The 19,448-nt window shown below is 36.2% G+C and overlaps 1 long non-coding RNA gene across 3 annotated transcripts; it reads left to right on the top strand.

The window, feature by feature from the left end:
* On the top strand, positions 13,310-19,238 carry LOC109950778. Of its 3 annotated transcripts, none has more exons than XR_002273075.1 (5): positions 13,310-13,601; positions 13,896-14,840; positions 14,924-15,066; positions 15,850-17,645; positions 18,286-19,238. It is a non-coding gene; the product is annotated as an uncharacterized LOC109950778 (long non-coding RNA). The 3 variants fall into 3 exon arrangements; XR_002273076.1 differs by having other exon boundaries at positions 16,314-17,645; XR_002273077.1 differs by having other exon boundaries at positions 14,215-14,840.

Consider the following 19,448-nt stretch of genomic DNA (forward strand, 5'->3'; position numbering starts at 1 on the left):
TTTACTACGCAAATGAAATATATATCATATGCAGAGGGCATGTCCGGGCTTTTCCGTTGTAACATGCAAGTAACATTTATCAGTCTTCCATGCTATAACAAATTTGTGCTTATAATTCACTGATTATTATGTGTCATCGCTGTGGTTTTGAAGCTGAGTGATTTTGGCTGTTCATGAATTACACAATCATCAACCCAGAAAAGTCAAAATCGAAAAAGAGTGCAAATTGTTAGTTTAAGGCCAGAAAAAGAGAGAAAAAACTAGACACACCAAGCGAGTAATTAGAACACCTACTCACATTAAAACTATGGTACAACAGAAAGCCAGAGAAATGGCAAAACATTTGCATGTGTTATGTGTAATCACCTGTACTAGAATTAGAACAGAGGACAACTTTTACACTACAGTACTAGCTGGTGATCACAATCTTCTTCTTCTAATTCTTGGACTTTGGTGGTGGTTTAGGCTTCTTGTTGGTTTTGAAAAGAGAAGAAAGAAATTGGACTAAATCATTAAAAATGATTCTCTTCACTGATCTCCCTTTTGCTGGAATTACACTAGCAGGAGGAGAAGCAGCTGCTTTTGGTTTGAAGCAATATGGCTGCTGCTGATCACTCTTCTTGTTCAGGTTCAAGTTCAAGTTCAAGTCCTTTCCTCCTTTGGAATTAATCTTCATTGCTCTACTCTGTCTCTCTGTGTCTTTGTGTCTCTGTGTCTGTCTGCTGTCTGTCTGTGATCAGTGAGTGTGTGTTTGATTGAGCTTTTTGAATGGTGGAGGGTTTAAATAAAGAAGGCAATGCAGTTGGGTGGGAGAAAGAGTGGGGAGGAATATATGGAAAGTGTTGAAAGGAAGACTAGGTTTTTTGTGTGTTGTGGCACCCTGGTGCTTCTTGGTAATGTTTTGGACGTCATCGACGCAAAGTCCTAAGAATTTAACGCGTTTAGCCTCCCCCACCACCCAAACGCGTTTACCCATGGCATGTCCCCAACACCCTCGTCTCTCCAAACCTCTCTAACGTGATAATTCTCTGTTGTATATGGTACCTCACATCACATCTTAGAATAGAGTAATGCTACACTTATCATATTTTTATCTCACATTTTTATACCACATGATGTGGCATGTCCATATTATATGTCACATCAATTAAATCAATGAAGTGTATTTTAATTAAGACAATTAGAAAAATAAATACTGGAATAAATCATTAAAGAAAAGAAAATATTAAATAATTTTAATTGACGTGGCTGTCCACCTCATTTGTCACATAAGATGGTATAGGGATGTGGTATACAAATGTGGTAAGAGTAGCATTATTCCTTAGAATATATCTTATTTTTATATACAATGCGAGAGTCTAAATTACGCATTTAATATAATTTACATAAAGAGAAATCAAACTTGAACATATATGAATTTAATTTGATCTAATTTACATAGAGAGAAACCAAAGCATTTTGTACAAGTGACTTAACTTATGTCTAGATATGTAGATATTTTTGGAAATTGGAAATTTATGTGGTTTAGACTAAACTGATAGATAGTAAGACGGAGTGAGATTGTTTCCCCACAACTTCCTTGCTGTGGTAGAGTAGTCTCCCCCGAAGACCCCCCACCCATCCTTTTCCAAACCAAACATAAAGCATAAATTAGCCAACGTTATAAACAGAGGAATCTTATCAACTTGTTTGGGCTTTACTGACAATGATATGTTTGCCGGCTGGTGTTCACTCTCCTTTCTTGAGGTAGAGGCTTTTGAATTCAAAGGAATTTCACGATCATGTGGACTATAAATAAATAAATTAATTAATTAAACTGAGGTTTTATTGAAAAATTCGCAATATGGTTTGCCTTTGGCTAGGGGTGGACTATAAATAAAGAAATGACAAAGATGATAGGGACAGGGACTAAAATGTCGTCTTTCCCATCACATTCCAAAATAAGTTAAAAGCACGACAGGAGGAAAAAGCTTCATATCATAATATGTTATCATTGTTTTCTGCTACCAACCAATGCCTAAACAAGGCAATAGATGGATCATTTAAGGGCTTAATCCTTGTAATTAATTATATATGTTATATGACAAATTTAGCTTCCAAATTCTACACTATGGGAATTAGGGTTCATTAGGGTTCTGATGTCAAGAGGTTAGACTTCATTAGGATCAATTGTCAAGAATTAGACTTCATTAGGGTTTTGATATCGAGTATGACTTAGTTTGTAGGGAGATTATATGCCACAATCTTAGCTATATTATTATTTGTCAAACTCAAATCAGTGTTTGGTTGAGTTGATATAAAAATGTCCCTTGAGGTCAAAAATAGAAGATGACTTCTCTTTATGGATAAAGAAAATACTTGGAGTTGGAGAGTTCGATTGAAACATGGACTAAAAATTTATGTTAAAGTTGACCTGGACTAAAAGCTATAGTTTTTGACGTCAAATTCATTATTTTTTGTCACTTTTTTAAAGTTAGAGTTCCCACCAGAATGCAACTTTCTTTATTATTATATAGATTATTTTTAATAGGGTGGGTCTCATCTTGTGATTAATATTAGCTTTTTATATTAGTAAAATAACTAAATGGCATTTCGGTTGGAAGAAGATTTTGAAGATGTTAAAATTTCACTGCCATATCAACCATCAAATTGAAATATGAGGTATCTTATTTCAGTGAGATGTTCCAATACTTCCATATATAGGAGAAATATTTTTATGGGGACAATCAATTTGATACCAAATGGTAATTACAACGGCTAAAAATTGAACTAGGATATCTCTGATTAACGGAGTAATAGCTTATATGCAATCAAATAGATAAGGTGCTGTGGAGAGAGAGAGAGAGAGAGAGAGAGAGAGAGAGAGAGAGAGAGAGAGAGAGAGAGAGAGAGAGAGAGAGAGAGAGAGAGAGAGATCATGGTATCAAATATATTTATACTATAAGCACTGAAACACCAACATTACGAAAAGCCACAAACATCACGAAAAGACAAGGAAAAAGTACTGAAACACCAAGAATATAAAAAGCAAAGAAAAAAAGGTTTGCATGATCGTGCGAGTTAGACTTAAACCAGCAACCAAGGCACCAACTTCATGACGTTGCATGCATTACATGGTTATGGCAGGGCTGGACAGACTAGGCGGCTGCTGATCATCTTCTTCTTCACGTTTGATGCTTTAGTCTTGGTGGAAAAAGTAGCGTTTGAAATGCCAGACCAAAACTGAACTATATCAAGAAGAATCATGGTCTTCACGAGCTTCCTCTGTGCCGGAATTACACTTCTAACCTTTGGCTTGAAACCTAGCTCCTCAATCTTGTTGTCTTCTTCCCCGTCTGGGTTCAGCTCCAAACAACCCTTCTCTACTTCTGAACATTTCTCCATTTCCATGGCCAATATATATCTCTCTCTCTCTCTCTCTCTCTCTTTCTCTCAGTGTGTGTGTGCGTTTTTGATACGTTGGTGAAGAGTGTGAGGTGTTTAAATAACGACGAGGAGGAACATAGAAAGAGTGGGAGAAAAAGAAACAAAACACAAAACGCGTCATCTTCTTTTGGTAATCATAGAAAACGCGTTCTGAGAAACGTTACATAAAAATCTATTTACATAATAGAGAGAATCTCTAACAAGATCCAAGATCATTAGTACAAATTGGATAAAAAAAATACAGCTGGATCCACCTCTATGATATATTTACATGGTATACAAATTTATTATGTAGTTTTATTTTTATATGGGCCCGCATTTTTTTCAATAAAATAATCCACACCTCTTTGGGAAATAGAAAGGGCACAAAAGCTTGCACATATCCACCAATAGATTATGTCTAAAATCCAAATAGGGTTGACAAGTCTATGATCATGTCATGGGCAATTTAAATTTATTTGTTGAAGCTGCGGTGTTCTCGATGTTATTGATTTTGATTTCAGTGGCTAGGGATTGGAAACCAGAAAACGTACTTTTAAAAAAAAACATTTGGTTGAATATGATTTCCTTAATTTGCTGCATTTGTGGATAATATAAAGATATAAGGTTTGGTTTCCTTTTATCCATTAGAGGTAGCAACAGTTTTATGTCGTTTAGTATTTAATAGAATAATTTGGTGTCAACAAAACACTTGATAGGACTGATTATTCTATTCTTATGTTGGTATTCTTAAAATATCAAATAGGAGACTTTGGACATGTTATCAGAAGTCTTCACTTTCACTCATGAGGGCAGAGTTTCGAAATTCTCAGACACAAGAGCGGAACTAAGAGTTGGCTGGGGTATGCTCCAGCACAGTGCTAACTTTGAGATTGGGCTTAGTGTAGAGGCTAAATCCAGACCAATTAAATAATTAGCCCGTCATGGACAAGAAATCAACCGGTTGAGAAGAAGGAAAAATAATAGAGAGAGAGAGAGAAGGTGGAAAAAGAATAAAAAAGAGAAGGGGAGATATTGAACGAATGGAAAGAAAGAGAGAGAATAAAAAAGAGAGAGGGTGAGATATTCAAACATTACTATCAATTTCTTGTTTCTCCCCTCTCTCTTTCTTCTCTCTTCTTCTTTCGATTTATAGGTTCACATCCAGATCTACAAGTGCAACAAAGTTTTAGTGTTTACACCTTGGTTTAAATTTTTTAGATATGCTATTGCTACTAATTGTGCTTTTGTTTGTGTTTCTGCTTCCCACAGTTTCAGTTCTAATTCCCACTTGGTTGTCACTGTATTAATTAGCATACCGAAGAAAAAAAAAAGGTTCTTATTGTTTATATAGATTTGCCATACAAAAAAATAAATAAAAATAGCACACCTCCAGAAAAATTTCTGATTCCACAGTTGCCCAGACACCCAATGAATATTTGTGTAAACCCTCATCTCTCCGAATCGCTTGTACTCAAAAAATAAAAAAATTAAATCCAAAGTCTCCTCCCAATTTCCAGACGGCAACTCGAATCAAAAAGAAAAAAGAAGACGGCGAAGACTTATAATTTTCCACAAAAGTAAACTATAAAAATGCAACGGTTCCATCCACAGAAAAATCTCTAAAATAAAATAACGCAAAAGTGACCCCAAAATCCACCGCGTTTTTAATTTTATGCACTATTTTTTGGGTAGACCATTCTCCAGGTGTCTGTCTCTGGCCTGGGTTTATACTTTATAGGAGTCGAGTCAAAACACAGTTAGGGCCTTGGTGGATTCAATTCAACGACATGTCAATCCAATCTCGAAGATAGATAGCCCACATGCATCAAAACGAACTGAACAAAAGCAGATAAAAAGGGGGCCATATTGAATTTAGAGAAAAATGGAAAGTTTCCCAAAAATACAAAAATTGGATCTGGCTCTCTTCCAGACTCTTCTATACATGCATATTACTCATCTGTCATCACTACTAGAAAACCTCAATATAAAGCCACAAATACACCCCTGAAAAAGTATTTTATTAAACAGTTTGAGGTTTTTAATGCCAATTTGAGGAGAAGCCAACAAAACGGTCAGGGTTTGTTGCGCGCAGACGCAGATATGAGTAGCAAATATTAATCAAGAGCACAGACGCGGAGACATGATTACATGACAGGGTTTGTTGAAACTAGCTGTACAAAACAGTCTCACAATTTTAGGGTTTTACGTAGGAATTCCTTCCCACTCTTTCTCCCACCCGCCTGCACTTCCTTCTTTATTTATACCCCTCCGTCATTCAAAAAGCTCAATCAAACAGACACTCACTGATCACAGACAGACACAGTGAGAGAGAGAGAATCATTCTTAATGAATTTGTCCAGCCTAAATCACCACCAAAGTCTAAGAAGAAGAAGAAAACCAATCTGTGTGAGAGAGAGAGAGAGCAAACCACTCAAACAATATTTCTTTCAAATGAGAAAATCACTGTAGCTAAAAATAACATTCGGATAGAATAGAAAACAAACCACTCAAACATTGTTTTTAAGTCTCATAAGTGACATGAATTAAGCAAGGGATAGAAAACTGGAGGTTTAGAGTCAAACTAATACCATAATAGAACAATAGTTTGCACAAAAAGCTCATGGTCATGACATTGGCACATGAGATGATGCGTGGTTTGAATCTGGATTTAGGCTTCTCCTTGGGCACTCACTGTTCCATGGGAGATGGTTTGCTTTCTATTCTATCCGAATGTTATTTTTAGCTACAGTGATTTTCTCATTTGAAAGAAATATTGTTTGAGTGGTTTGCTCTCTCTCTCTCTCTCTCTCTCTCTCACACACACACACATACACATTGGTTTTCTTCTTCTTCTTAGACTTTGGTGGTGGTTTAGGCTGGACAAATTCATTAAGAATGATTCTCTCTCTCTCTCTCTCTCTCACTGTGTCTGTCTGTATGTCTGCTGTCTGTCTGTGATCAGTGAGTGTCTGTTTGATTGAGCTTTTTGAATGACGGAGGGGTATAAATAAAGAAGGAAGTGCAGGCGGGTGGGAGAAAGAGTGGGAAGGAATTCCTACGTAAAACCCTAAAATTGTGAGACTGTTTTGTACAGCTAGTTTCAACAAACCCTGTCATGTAATCATGTCTCCGCGTCTGTGCTCTTGATTAATATTTGCTACTCATATCTGCGTCTGCGCGCAACAAACCCTGACCGTTTTGTTGGCTTCTCCTCAAATTGGCATTAAAAACCTCAAACTGTTTAATAAAATACTTTTTCAGGGGTGTATTTGTGGCTTTATATTGAGGTTTTCTAGTAGTGATGACAGATGAGTAATATGCATGTATAGAAGAGTCTGGAAGAGAGCCAGATCCAATTTTTGTATTTTTGGGAAACTTTCCATTTTTCTCTAAATTCAATATGGCCCCCTTTTTATCTGCTTTTGTTCAGTTCGTTTTGATGCATGTGGGCTATCTTTGAGATTGGGTTGACATGTCATAAAATTTTGTTACAATAATAGTGGCTTTTCTGGATGGGGGTATTTGTGGTATTATGATTTGAGAGCATTTCTCACATAAACACAATAGTCCAATGTCCAACAGTCCAACCACTGCAATTAAGTACCATACACATTAAGAGAACCGCAATTTTTTAATTTGATCTCAGTCCTCCTAATTGGATTTCATGCTTCAATGTATATGGTACTTAGTTGCACTGATCGAGCTGATTTCTTTATAAATTCCATATTTGGGTTAACTGATCTGATAAATGTATCTAGTTTGTGTAAAATCACAAAAACAAAACAAAAGTAAAAGACAAAAAACAATGTACAATGTTGGATTTGTGATTTTCCATATGCACTTCAAATTTGTCATTGCTCACAATGTACATAACGTTATGGTCACAGACAAATTTTTTTACTGTTTACCTAAAAATAAATAAACAATTAAACTGGGAATAATACAAGCAATTCAACTAGAAATTGAGATTTATTTATTTATTTTTAATGCCGGGAGGAGACTTTGGATTCCATTTTTTATGTACAAGCAATTCAGAGAGATAGGGATTTACACAAATATTCATTGGGTGTCTGGACTCAGAATTAAAGCCCAATGGGGCTTCTAGAACATGCAGCCTATCTTTCCTCTTAGTTATGTCCTTAATTGCAAAAGGACCAATTGGCAATAATTTGCCAATAATGTCAAGGACGTTATTGACTTTTCAGGTTTCATTTGCACTTTTTTTTTTTCTTTTCTAAAGTTAGGAAGAGGATGGGAAAAAAACTCACACACATGAGTACCACAAAGACTTGAACCTAGGAGCACTTGAAAACGCACGAAAAACTTGAGTGAATCCAACCAACACCCTTTTCATTTGCATTCTCAATCTCTTAATTTTGTAACATATTGCAATGAAACTTCGAGGGTATATTCAATTGAGATTTTAATAGATTATAATTACAGGATTTATGGTAAATGGATTTCAATTGAGATTTTAATAGATTGTAATTACAAGATTAGGGTAATGGATTTTAGTAGGATTTGCAAACTTTACTGATGATTTTGAATTCACTTAGGGTAATGAATTAAAACTGGAGGTAAAGTTCATGGACCTCTATAATTAAAAGCCATAAAAATTAACTTTAAAGAAAATACATTGGAAAATGGGCTTTTTTGTTTATTTAATTTTATTTTATGTACTTTATTTTTTCTTTTCTAATATATTACATTCTAAGGGTTGTTTGTTACACATTACTGTCTTGGGGTGGACTATTTCTTGACCAGGCTTATTGGAATCCAATCAAAACACAGTTAGGGCGTTGGCGGATTCATTCAACGACATGTCAACCCAATCTAAAACATAGCCCACAAGCAGCATAACGAACTCAACAAAAAGCAGATAAAAAGAGGCCTACATTGAATTTATAGAAAATGAAGATGGTGAGAACTAGCCAAGCGAAGCTGCTGTTGTTGTGCATGTCGTCGAGATCCCGCTACCATCTCCGATGGTACAATGAGTTCCCAAAGAGAAGATCAAGATCAAACTTTTTTGGTTTTTGGGTTTAAGCAATTTAGAGCAATACTTCTCATATTTATTCTTTTTTGACAATTTTTCATTTTCTGTAAAAATTCAGTGTGGGCTGCTTTTGATGTGCTTTTGGTGGGAATAAGGCCAGGGTCCTCATTGTAATTTTTATTTTCAACCACAACTGCTCCCCAGCCTGCTTAAATTCTGGAAAAAAAAAAATATTTCTACATTAGATTGATCCTGAGATCCTCAAACCGATCTACACCAACATGACGTATCTAACATAAGTTAATATCCTAAAAAGTAATAATAATAATAATCACATCTTCTCTTCTTCCTCATCTTCTTACTTCTAATTCGTAAAGACATGTGGCAGACATCTTGCTACAACGATATGATCCAGTGTCGTTTGGAAGCCATATTCCTCAACAACCTGCATTACCTGGTTGAACCTTTTTCCATAAATTTTATCGAAACCGTTTTTCATACGTTCTGCTCTATACTAATACAACTTTATTGTGAAATTAGGATGCTCTTCGGTTTTATCTGAGTAGTCGAAAACCCTAGAACAATACCGTTACCCATATTTGTGTGACATTACTTCGCAAATACCTTCTTCTAACTATCTTTCCAGTTTAAAATCGCCAATTAGACCTACAATATGCACCATTATTGAGAAAAAAATAATAATAAAAATACCTAAAGATCATAGTATATATTAAACATTGCTTGGCTCTTGAGTATTGACCCATGAGCAGGAGCTAAGCATTGTCCTAATAATATTGCACCTGCAGGCATAAGTTTAAAACAAATTCTATTTTGTATTTTTTTTTAAATGTATTTTTGTAGCGAATAATTAATGAAGCCTAAATCTAGATTCAAACCTTTAAAGATCAACCATGCATGCATCATCTCATGTGCCAATGTCATGCCCATGAGCAACCTATAAGGAAGATAAAACTAGAGAGTTATTTAGATTTTAAATAAAATAATAGACTACAAATTAATTAGAGAAATTAAATTATGCAACGGGGAATTTAGTGACGTACTCGGGCGATCCGAATCGAAGTAAAAGTCTAACTCTTTGGCCGCAGCAAAATAATGCTGCTAAAAGTTGCAGGTTAACTTTGTTGGCTTTCTTCCCGACTTTAATTCTGTCTTCGTATTGTGTACATCTATTAATCTGATACAAAGGCATACAGGAAATATATTTTATCACAAATATTTACTGTATATTTATGGGGATCAATTTAATACTTTATTAGAGAAAACGAAAATAATTAACTCCTAATGAAAATCTTACCGTCATGATAGGCGTGTAATTGTTGAATAGGCAACCGCCCGCAGCTAACATGAATATAAAAAACTTGATAAGTTTTTCGAATAAAATAAAAGCCAAACAAGTTATGATAAATTTACTATATTTCATCTTGCTTTTATAGTAATCGAAGGAAGTTGAGGTTCCACTCCAAAACCAATTGGCAATGGTGGGAAGTAACTCAGCTTCTTCTAAGTCCTTGCTAGGTTTCTCAACTTTCCAATGAGAGACTTTTTACAACATTCTCACAGTAACAAACAGATCCAGCAAATAAATTTGATATGGTTTTGGTGTGCACTTATGTAATGTCTCTGTCTTTTCGTTTTTAAATCTGATCATCTCATATCTATCCACCAATAAAATAGGAATGTCTTCTTTCACTTGGAGATGTAAACTTTTATAAAATCTATGCACGTTTTCAAAAATAAGAAGCTTGCATTTCTCTGGATCCATGATACTATGATAGTAATAGAATAGCAATCTGAGCAAAGATGCCGCCCATCAACCTCTACATATTTTATTTCTGGTTCCTGCATGATGTAGATAGGCAATTAACCAAGGAAAGAAAATTTCAAGTCCCAAATTATGGTTTGGTTTAGAGATAAGCAATCAGACAAGTTAAACGCCAATATTAATTAAATCCAAACAAGAAGAAGAAAAATAGAAACATGTTAATTGAAAAAGGAAAAAAACATGATTACTATGTGACTACTATGAGGAATAAAATGTGTTTCACAAACCTTAAATCTATGGCAAGTATGGCACCGCAGAGTCCCATCCTTGAAATGTTCCGCACAACCTCTTTGGCCCCAAAATTTATTGAGTAACACGACTCGATTCTTTATGACAAAAAGAAAAGAAAAAAGAGCCGCTTATTAGTTTAGAAGATAATCAAAAATGAAAAATTACTCACATTGTATCTACAATACAAACTAACTAAATGCAGGTGTGTTTTTTGGACGAAATATAATTGCATTAACATGATATGTCGCTAGGTTGCTTCTTAATTTTGTGGTCGATCCAGAGGGACTTGATCGACTCAATATTTTGTAAAAAGTACTTACAAGTGGATGAGGACCACAAATTTGACATTCTTCTCGATGGATATTGACTTTCTTTCTAGTGAATTCCTTCTTCATGACAATTTAGAAGAAGAGATAGGCTGAGTTTGGATGAATGAACTTTGTATTATCAACGATTGGCTTGAATAGGTGAACAAGCATGTGTTTTAGAGTGGAGAGCCACCTTTATATAGATGTGGGATACGAGGATTTCTGAAGAGATTGTACTTGTTTCTTTTTGTTGCGTACGGTACAAGAAAGCAAATTCCCCTTTTGAAAAGGTTTTGGCGCACTCACTTAGGGTAACTTGTGGATCTTTATTAGGAAATCCAAAAAAAAAAGGGAATTTCCCAAACAATTAAAGGCGGAATAACGTTAACTTTGGAAACAACTCATACAACAATTGGCATGTTATGTTACCTTGCTCATGTTGTTCACACAAATTTTGCCCCAAACACATGTACATCTCCACAACAGAGGGAAGATCAGTCCAAGGTTTGTAGTTTCCGAGAGTTGTTCCTTTCAGTGTCTTTTCGTTAAGCAGATGAAAGGGGTTTGTTGTGATTGTGAACACTGCACCCATGCACGGGATTCCTCAGCCCCCATCCCTGCCAGCCATGCCAGTCAAAACGTATATGTTGATAACTACAGGTGCAGGAATCAAACCTAAAGTGTTTACGGTTTCTTAATTAGAGGCACTAAAGTCTCATCCTATCCTAACACAAAATGACTCACATTGTCTTCATGGAACCACCCTAAATTGTATTTCTAGCATTGACAATGAAAATGTAACTTCTCTAGTACAGAAAACATACGTCGTGAACGCATCGAAAAGGCATTAATGTTGCTGGTGCACTCCATGCTACCATCAACTCCACCGTCTGTCATCTCAGCGATAACCTGTTGAATTCAAAGATCAATGTACGAGGTTGAGGAGGAATTAACAAGTTTTCACCTCATGCGCTGGTCTGTCATGGTCTTTTGGAATCACAAACTCATTTACTCCAAATTTCTTGGCTGAAACCAGGAAAACAAAGTATTAAACAACACTTTTTTTCTATACTTTTCCACTCAACTACCTGTTAAACCATGGTAAATGAGAATTCAATGTGCAAACATCACGAGTACCTCCTCGAACATTGCTGGATTCGAGTCAACCCCAACAATCCTTGATGCTATATCAATTCTTGCACCTTCGGCATGGCAGCCTAACAAATACAAAGACTAAAGACGGAAAAAAAAGTGTTGTAAAACAAAAATGGAAGTCATTGTTATGTGTAATTAGCAGAAAATTTGATGGAAAGTAATGTATCAAGCTTGATTATACAGTCTAATAGAAAATATCCCTAAGCAAAGCAAGTGCATTGCACATGCCCCCTTTGCGTTGCTTCAACCATAACTTGAAGCTATGAATTTCAATCCTCTACATTCACGGCGTTGTTCCATTGATGAGAAGAGCCTTGTTGCATAGGTTTATGAAAACTCGAATGCACAAATGCATTAATGAAACAAAACTAACAAGCTCATTAAGGATTCAGCTCGTGTTTTCAGAAAAAATAATGATTTCTCTTATTTTATTTTTATGAGCCGGAAGGTAAAAAGTTTGGATCCACGCCTTGGAACTTTGGTCATCGTTATGTATAAAAATCATGTATATATATATATATATATATAAATTTTCGTAAGTAAGTTGTGGTAATTCTTCAAAATGGACTTTCATATATTTTATATTCAACCTTATGACATCTCATTCATAAGCATCTTTGTCAAACACCATATCCTCCTAGTGAACACCATAATACTGAATGGTATAAGTCCAATTTTTGTCTGAGGTTTCAGTCCCCCTTAGTCCAATTTGTGGCTGAATGAATAGCACTGACAACATCACCAAATTCTCGTTGGTGCTCTCAGGGTGTTGCCAGGCTCGTTCTATAGATGGATCAATGTCGGAGGGTCGAGTGGTTTGGTGAACTCTCCTGTAATTACCAGAAAATGAGCATGATAAAAGAAACTACTCAAAATCTAGATAGCTACGAATATATACAAGAAAAACCCAACCAAGTTTTAAAAGGCATACTTTAAAAGGTCATGTGCTAATCTACAGTCTAGAAGGTTGAAACTATTTTTGATTTAAACTTGGGATTTTGACAAAACTCAGAATTTCTAAATTGACATGAACCAATTTCCGTGTTTAGATTATAAAAAAAAAAAAAAATAGAAATTCTGCGTAGTAAAAAATATGGAATTTGGAGATCATAAATCCCAATTTTAAATTATATCTAAAAGTCATCATTTCTAAATTCCCAAAAGAGATTAAGTTTTTTTTTAAAAAAAAAACTTTACAAATAAATGTTAAATTCTGTATTATAAATCCGTCACCTAAACAAGAAACTTTAAAAATTCTAGAACATTAATTTCGGTCATTTAAGAAATCCTTTAACATAGCATGACACATTGGTGTGTCTAAATAGCATTGCTCATTTTAAAATAGGTGCACGTAGAATAAGAATGAGATGTTATGAAACATTGTTAGAGAAAGATGCAAGTGTCATTGTGTTATTGGCGTTACAAGTAAGTTTTTCTGCGTGGTTGGGTCGATGCCGCTTTATTATCGGCAATGTCGCTCTCCGACGAAAAAAACTTACTCCGCAAGACAGGCGCCCTTTTCGTTTCCAAATCCCCTCTCTTTTTCCCAATTTTCTCTTCTTCTTCTACCCTCTTCACACAAATGACAGCTTCCCAGCTCCAAAACCCAGCTGTAACACACAGACAGAGTGGACACACCCCGCTTCCCACCCATCATCAGGTACTTGAAAATTTTGAATTTTGTTCTGCAATTCTGTTTCCCTTTCAATTTTGATCGGTTCCCATCTCAGTTTTGAGCATGCCCACTTGAAATTCGCTATTGATTTTTGTGGTTTTTAATTTTATGCTGTGTGTGATCTGTTTAGCTCTGCTTTGAAAATGTTAATGGTAGTTTGGACGATATGGTATAGCTTTAAATGATGAGTTCTTAGAGAAATTGTTCTTGTTTGCTGGTCTCATCTTCTACTAGTCCATTCTGTAGATGATAATTCATTTCATTTTTGTGATTAAATAGGCTGAAATTGAACAAACAATTACAGATAGAGGGATTATTTTTCTGTAATAATCGGCGGACTTCGGTAGTTTGGTGATAGGATCATAGAGAAATACTACATCAGTAACCAGAGGAAGATGTACAGGGTTTATGAATTTGATTGTGATTTTCCAAGAAAGTTATTTTATTAAAAAAGATAGTTTCTTAATGACTGGAAAAGAAGTATTGGAGTTGAGAGGCTTGCTGGTATGAGGAGTGACTTGTATGCCTGTTCTTAATTTGCCAATTTGAGGATAGGGGGTATAGCAGCTCAGGTAGCTGAGTCACCATTTTTATGCAGCTAAGCAGGTTCGAGCATTTTTTTGATACCATGACCAATGAGGTTCCTGGACCATCAGGTCAATGGATCCAGAAAGAAGCAACCTTAGTTGTTCCAAACATGGTTAAGAATGTACACAATCATGTCTCAGTACAGACAGGGGAGGAATTTTCCATGGAGTTTCTTCAGGATCGTTTTGCATCGAGAAGAGGTCCTGCTGTGACTGATATGGTTGAGAATTGTGAAAATAAGGTTGGATTGAATTATAATCAGAATTATCAGCTGGGGTATCAGGATCTTACTGGTATTCTGGGGTTAACGAGGATGGACTCAGAGGTGCATCTGGTACGTCTGATTTTGTATCGGCGAAAGGGTAGTGTAAATAGGTTGAAAACGATGTTTGTGTTGACAAGTTAAGCAGATGCATCAGGGGGAAGTTGATAGCGGACATGTGAAGTTGATGGTTCAATTTGGCTGTACCAGACAAAAGACTTCTGGAGAGAGGCGCAGATCCTTTCAAATCTTCATCATCCAAATGTGGTTGCATTCTATGGGGTAGTACCTGATGGAGCTGGTGGTACGTTGGCAACTGTAACTGAATTCATGGTCAGTGGGTCACTTAGGCATGCGCTACTTAAGACAGATAGGTAATTTTGCTATCATTTCTTTGCTTTATTTGTTTCTTACAGTTTTTTCTGCATATCTTAGAACATGGGGATTCATTATGCAGATCGCTTGACCGTCATAGAAAGCTTATAATTGCAATGGATGCAGCTTTCGGCATGGAATACTTGGATTCAAAGAATATTTCTTGATTTGAAGTGCAACAATCTGCTAGTCAACTTGAGGGATCCTCAACGACCTATATGTAAGGTAAATTGGATTTAAACCAAGTTTTGTATTCAAGGGTTGGCATAAATGCACTTCATAGGAAAGCATTTTGCTTTTTAGTCTTGAAACAATTTCACAGACCTTGAAATGCCTTGAAAGAACTGAAAATTTTATCAAAACCAAATAGAGTAGTATAGAGCATTTCAATGCCAACAGTTTCCCTGATCATGAAATTGGGGAGATCCAGTGGGGGCTTTCTTTTCCCTCATATGGAGGCTGGAAAGTCATAATTATACATACCTGTTTCCTTTGCGGATCCTTTTATGTGCAAGTTCAGCCAAATATCATGTTTCTATTATAAAAATCTCACATAGCCCATCCTTCACGCAATCTGTCTCACCCCACACCAAATTCAAGGACGAATTACCAAATTCAAGGACGAATTCAATCACTTCTCTTGCTCTTGTAAATCCTCGCCTTCTTTGTTTGGGTTCAATTTTAAGTAACTTGTTCATGTTGATCTGATTATTGTTGTGAATTTGATCGAGTTTGGTTCTTGTTGAATTGGGTTATTAATAGATTCTTGGGTATTTTTTTTTAAAACCTGAAATTTAATGCCTTTTTTGTTTTTCTTAATCTGTTGATGATCTGAATCGGAATAGTGGTAGAGTTATGGCTAGGGTTTGGATGGGATTTGGGGGTTTATATGTGAGTTTAGACAATTGATTTTGATCAGGTAAAGATTGTTATTTTGACCATATTGATCCCTAGTTGGTACAATGCTCAATTTCTGTTTAATTATGCTTAATTTCCTTTGGATTTTAGGTTTGGAGATGGCTTGGATTGCTGTCTATTTGATTCTTATTGGGGTTTCTGGCTTAGTTTTTTTGGTAACTTGTGCAATTTTGACATTGGTTTTGTATATCAAAAGGGCTGGATGGGTGTAAGCACCTGTAGAATATCTGAATGGCATTAGAATCAGTGTAAGATATTTAGGTGATGATGTGAGCTAATCTTCTTTCATGATCTGATCATACTTGTATGCATGTATGTATCATGCTTTGGGGTAAATGGGGTTTATGGAAGTATGTTTTGGGACATTTTCTCAGCAGCTCTTTTCATGGTTTTTGAAATTTATTTCGAAAATTAATGTGGTCTGAGGCATGTATTCAACATGCTCTTTCTAATATTATTGCCTCTATCTGTGGCTGAATAACACAATGATTGGATTGGATTGGATTATGATGTTGTGAACATGACATCACTTCTGGCTTGTGGTATAAATGCAGGTCTTAGCCTCATTGGAGATCTGTGGGCCTGATAAGTAGTTATATATTTAATCAAGTTCTATACTGCTGTCGATTTGCTGCATTATTTATCTCACATTTTGGAGCATTTGTGATTTCTATTAGAGTGGTTGCATTGTGATTTCTATTTAAGTCAAGTAAAGATTCAGTATTTCTCTGTTGGTAACTCTATAGAGATCAGAAGCTCCAGTAGGGAATTTATTTAGAGCTGTGCGTCTTGGTAAGTGTATATGTGGTTCAGTGATTCTTTATAGGAGCTGACTGTTCTTTTTTTTTTTGTTCTTTTTTTTGGTATTAGGCTGACGTTGTACATTCTCTTAGAAACTTAAAACTTGGTTGGGTTTTTCTTGTATATATTCCTAGCTATCTAGATTTTGAGTAGTTTCTTTTATCATGCTCATTTTCTGGTAATTACCATGAGTTGTGCCGATACGCCAGGAGAGTTCACCAAACCACTCGACCCTCTGACATTGATCCATCTAGAGAACGAGAAAAACTCTCATGCAACGGGGATAGCACTTTTTGCTATCCCCGGCTAATAACGCAATGACATGTAGGATAACTTTTTCACATGTCATTGTGTTATTGGTCGGGGATAGCAAAATAGTGCTATCCCCATTTCATGTAAGTTTTTTTCCTAGAGAACTAGCCTGGCAACACCCTGAGCACCAATGAGAATTTGGTGATGTTGTCAGTGCTGTTCATTCAGCAACAAATTGGACTAAGGGGGACTGAAACCTCAGACAAAAATTGGACTTATACCATTCAGTATTATGGTGTTCACTAGGAGGATATGGTGTTTGACAAAGATGCTTATGAATGAGATGTCATAAGGTTGAATATAAAATATATGAAAGTCCATTTTGAAGAATTACTACAACTTACTAACGAAAAATTATATATATATATATATATATATATATACATGATTTTTATACCTAACGATGACCAAAGTTCCAGGGCATGGATCCAAACTTTTTACCTTCCTGCTCATAAAAATAAAATAAGAGAAATCATTATTTTTCTGAAAACACGAGCTGAATCCTTAATTAGCTTGTTAGTTTTGCTTCATTAATGCATTTTTGCATTTGAGTTTTCATAAACCTATGCAACAAGGCTCTTCTCATCAATGGAACAACGCCGTGAAAGTAGAGGATTGAAATAATGACCAGTGATTTATCATTTAGTGCATCCAGCTCTTTTATTCCAACATTAGGGGTTTTTCTGCACCACCGAAGCCATTCTTCTTCACGCTTTTCAGTCGCTCGCAGTAGAAGAACGCCCTGAGTCTCTGATTCTCTGGTTCTCCTCGAGGTAAACCCAAACCCCATTTCGCTTTCCCGAGTGCAGCTATGCATTTTAGATTTGTTATGTTGTTTGTGGTTTTACTTAGACTGATGCGATAAGCTACCCTAGGCCTTTACGTTTTCTATCAGTCTCTGATACAATGTAGGGTTATGCTCCCTTTTGAAAAGAAGTTTTAAAGATGTTATCTTTGTTAACTTAGTTTCCGAGCGGCAAGTTATTCCAAAGCCAGTTACCAATTGAATGCAGAACTAATTGCTTCAATAGGGTTTGAATTCTGGAACCCATTTGTTAGTTTTCTCCACCTTTCATTTCATTTGCGTAAGGATTTTGTTTGAAGAGAAAAACTTTTGTCTTCTACGTTTTGCTTTTTTTCTGACTTTAATCTGGATAGATTCTTTTGAATTTCAATGCATGCTTCATTTGATGCCTGAACATCTTACATAGACTTTAAATATCAGATTATTATGGCAATGTTGGGGTTTCGAGATTCTACTGAAGAATAAAATCCCCACATCTACTCTCTGTTTGTGTTTCGTTAGTTTGCTATATCAAACTCAAATAGAGAATTATGGATCATGTTAACATTTTGCCTAGATTTTCATTTTCCATGAGACTTCTTTTAACATCTCAATTTCTTACTTCTCAGTTGCTTTGCCATGGATCATCCCGAAACCTTCTTTTATAGCTCCCTTCTTCCACAGCCGAACCAAGCCCTCAAGCAACAGCTAATTGTATATGCAACTAGGGAAATATTGGAGGGCCGCATCCCATACCCAGAACAACTTAGGCCCAGGATCTTAAGTGATGTCATACAATTGCTTGATCAGTATCCTTCATTAGGCCTGACCAGGCGTAGGTTTCAGCCCGAGGAGCCTGCAGTTTTGGTAGTCAGAGGCACCATTCCTATATTTTACACAAACAGTCTATAAAATTCCAGTTGAGATATGGGTGCTGCACAGCTATCCAACATCTCCACCGAGGGCGTGCGTGACTCTGGATGACCAAAACGCAATGGCAATCAAGTTACATCATCCATATGTCGATGCTAGAAGGGGAGGCCTCATAAATGTACCACATATGCTGGATTGGCACTCAGAAAGAACTCTTGTGGTTCTAGTAACCACCATGTGTGAGTGTTTTAGTCGAGACCCACCCGTACGGGCAGGGCCAGGGCCACCACCACTGCCACCATCGCCGCCGCAGCCGCAGCCATCTCATGTGCAAGAAAGGCAGAGGCAAGAGCTAGAGGAAGATAGGCATAGGCAAGAGCAAGTGATGCAGAGGCAAGAGGGAGGAAGACAACAACAAGCGCAAGAGAGGCGGTCATCGAGCTTGTGGTATTCTCTGATGAGGCGTTTAGCATTTTTGTGCATAGTTTGTATGTTATTCAGCATTACGACTTGTTCATGGTCTACTTTTACACTTGCAGTTCTAGTCTTAGGTTTTGCTTTGTTGTGGTGATTTCTTATGTAATGATACTTTGATATGTCAACAAAATTCACTTGATTGAATGCTAATTAGTTTTTCTGCAATTTGGCACTTGCGTGCTGCATTTCTGAGAATTGTGACTTGCAGAAATGCAGTTTAATTGTGACATGAGAATTGTGACTTGCGTGCTGCATCTCCAATTGAATGCTATTGTTCATACCAATCTTTCTCTTCAATGCATCCCATGTCACAAGGCCTTCTTGGTGGGAATATTAATTTTCTTTTCTCCAATTGGGAAGGGTTTTGCTTCTTTTGTTGTACTTGTTATAATCCATCGAGAACCTGGTCATATGTTTTGGGTCACAGTAAGGCTTTACTATC

The sequence above is a fragment of the Prunus persica genome, chromosome G8 (genome assembly GCF_000346465.2).
Source record: "Prunus persica cultivar Lovell chromosome G8, Prunus_persica_NCBIv2, whole genome shotgun sequence".
Lineage (NCBI taxonomy): Eukaryota > Viridiplantae > Streptophyta > Magnoliopsida > Rosales > Rosaceae > Prunus > Prunus persica.